This window comes from Solanum tuberosum, unplaced genomic scaffold (assembly GCF_000226075.1).
Source record: "Solanum tuberosum cultivar DM 1-3 516 R44 unplaced genomic scaffold, SolTub_3.0 scf00231, whole genome shotgun sequence".
Taxonomy (NCBI): Eukaryota; Viridiplantae; Streptophyta; class Magnoliopsida; order Solanales; family Solanaceae; genus Solanum; species Solanum tuberosum.
In genome coordinates, this window is record NW_006239157.1 from 310274 (window position 1) to 313711 (window position 3438).

Sequence of the window (3438 nt, forward strand, 5' to 3'; positions counted from 1 at the left end):
CTGAGTGCGAGGAAGTCCAGAAACAAAGTCCATAGTTATTCTCTCCCATTTCCATTCTGGCATCGACAAGGGTTGTAGTAAACCCACTGGGACTTGATGTTCAGCCTTTACTTGTTGACAAACCAAACATATAGAGATGAACTCCGCAATGTCTCTCTTCATACCATTCCACCAATAATTTTCTTTGACGGTCTGGTACATCTTTGTACCTCCAGGATGCATTGCATATGATGCAGTATGTGCTTCATTCAATATTTCTCTCCTCAATTTGTCATCATTAGGGACGCATAACTTGTTTTGATAAAATAAGCCACCATCCTCCGTAAATGTAAAATCAAGTTTTTTTCCACTTTGAACTTCTCTGGTCAATTTTACAAGTTTCTCATCTAACTTTTGTTCTTCTCTCACTTGTTCAAGTAATATTGGCTTTACTTGCAAATTAGGAATAACTGAACCATTTGAATCAAGTGTAAAACAAACATTCAAGGCTCTTAACTCAAGGAGCAAGGGTAAAGGACTCAAAGAAATGCTTGCGAAGGATTTCCGACTTAAGGCATCTGCAAATTTAGCCAAAACTCGCACTTGCTAAATTTAGCATAAAGTTGGTGGTCCTTGAGGACTTGCAATACTAACCTCAATTACTTCATATGATCACCCTCACTCCTTGAATAGATCAAAATATCGTCAATAAAGATGATCACAAAAAAATCAAGATATTGTCTAAAAACCCTATTCATAATATCCATGAACGCCGCCGGGGTATTTGTTAGACCAAAAGACATAACTAGGAATTCATAGTGACCATATCTTGTACGGAAGGCCATTTTAGAAATGTCAACCCCTCTCACCCTAAGTTGGTGATAACCCAACCTTAAGTCAATCTTCGAAAAGTAACTCACCCGTTGGAGTTGGTCAAACAAATCTTCAATTCTAGGGAGAGGATACTTATTCTTTATAGTGACCTTGTTCAATTGCCGGTAGTCTATACACATCCTAAGTGACCCATCTTTCTTCTTCACAAACAATACCGGGGCACCCCATGAAGATATGATTTGTTGAAGTAAGCCCTTTTCTAGCAAATCCTTGAGTTGTTCCTTCAACTCCTTCGATTCGGCCGGAGCCATTCGGTAAGGTGGAATTGATATGGGTCGTGTATTTGGCAAAAGATCAATGCCGAAGTCTATTTCCCATTCGGGAGGGATTCCGGGCAAGTCATTAGGGAAGACTTCCGGAAATTCCCTTACTACGGGGACCGACTCTAAAGGATGAGTCTCGGACTCAAGGTCCTTAACCCTCACAATATGATAGATACACCCCATAGAAATCATTTTCCTAGCTTTAAGATATGAAACAAAACGACCTCTAGGACTTGAGCTTCCGCCTTTCCATTCTAAATTGGGTTCATAAGGAAATTGAAACTTTACTACCCAAGATCTACAATTAATGGAAGCAAACCAAGCATGCAACCAATCCATCCACAATATGACATCAAAGTCCAACATGTCTAATTCTACCAAATCAACCAAAGTGACTCTATTAGACAATGAAATAGGACAATCCCTATAAACCCTTCTAGCAACAACCGAATCACCTATAGGGGTAGAAACTGAAAAAGGTCCCTCTAACTTTACGAGGAGTATATCAAGTTTCGAGGCCACTAAAGGTGTAACAAATGATAAAGTGGCATCGGGGTCTAACAATGCATAAACATTAATGGAAAAATACTTGTAACATACAGGTGACAACGTCCGGAGAACCCTCTTGATCACTTCTAGATTGAAGAGCATAGAAGCGATTCTTCTCGGGAGCATCAGAGTTGGAGCCACTAGGAGGGACTTGCTTGTCCTCTCTACCTTGAACCTTTAGCATAGGACAATTCCTCTTCATGTGCCCACTTTTTCCACAACTTAAACACCTATCCGTGCCCACAAGACACTTGCCCCGATGCTTTTTTCCACACTGTGCACAACTTTATGGCTTTGGAGTAGGCACCCTCTCCTTGTTGACCTTAGGAGTGCTAAAAGTGCCTTGATTAGAAAACCTATTCTTAAACCTTGGTGTGCCTTGAGCCTCAAATCTAACCTAAGATGAATTTCCATCCTCGACCGTAGGACTTTCCACATCCCTATTCATTTCCTGAGTTTGGTCTCCTCAATTTGTTGAGCGCATACCATGAGCCTTGAGATAGTCATGTCATGAATGAGCATTTCCATCAGGCATTATTCTGAAACCAAACCGAGCACCCCCATCACAAACTTATTCATCCTAGCCCTTGGATTTGCCACCAACGTTGGAGCATGCTTGGATAGTTGGGTGAACTTGAGAGAGTACTCTTTCACACTCATACACCCTTGACGAAGGTTCATGAATTCCACCAACTTTTGTTCCCTCAATTCAAGGGTGAAAAACCTATCTAGGAAGGTCTTCTTAAATGTTCCCCAATCAACCGGGCCCGCTCTAATGGGTCTCTTTTCTCTCCATTGCTGAAACCATACTTGAGTTACCTTTATGATTAATTTCCTAGGAATTTGAAGGAGAAATCAGTAGGAACCCATCCCCTAGCTTGAAGCTTCACCAATGTCTTCCATGGAGTTTTAGAGAGAGAATTTATTTGAGAGGGAAGGTTGAATTGGATAATGAGGTCTAATTCAAGGATTTTGGGGTTTTAACCACTTAAAATACCCTAAAATAGGTAGAATAACCGTTTCTAATAATTCCCCAAAGTACCCAAACTACCCCTCACTTAGTTGAACCTTTTAAACAAGTCAAACTTGATTTTTATTTTCACAGATTTCGTCGGGAAACAAGTCCGTGACGCGGAGGTCTTCCCACAAGTTTCTGGAATTAAATTTCGAGACAGAAGAGTCCGCGACGCGGACCTAACTTTTGGCTCTTGGTGGAGCTAGTCCGCGACGCGGACATGCTTCCTCCAAGTGTAATTTGAAGATATCTTGGCAGCTTGTTTAGCCAAGGGTTGGGGTCCTCCTCGGGGACCCTTAGAGTGGTCCCGGGGAGTCGTACCCGAACGTTTTGACCCTAAAAACATTTATTAAGACACTAGGGTCACCTCCACTGATTTTAAACTCCAAACAACACATAATAACATGTACAACATACTAGAACACACCAGCACGTAAAAGACTAGTTTCCAAACGTCTTGAACGTCTCTTTGACGTTTGACTTCAAACTCAACTAAACTGACTTATAAACTCATTTTCAAACATTTATACAAGTTTATCAACTACTAACACTCATGTGAAGCTCTAATTATCCTATTTCATTTTGAGGAGCGTTACAATATCCCCCACTTGGGAACATTCGTCCTCGAATGACATTTCAAGCATTAAAGAGTAAAGACTCTAGGACTAGCAGCCCGCAACAAGAATGTAATATCATTACTACAACACACATCAAGAAGGAAACATCAACTCCACATAT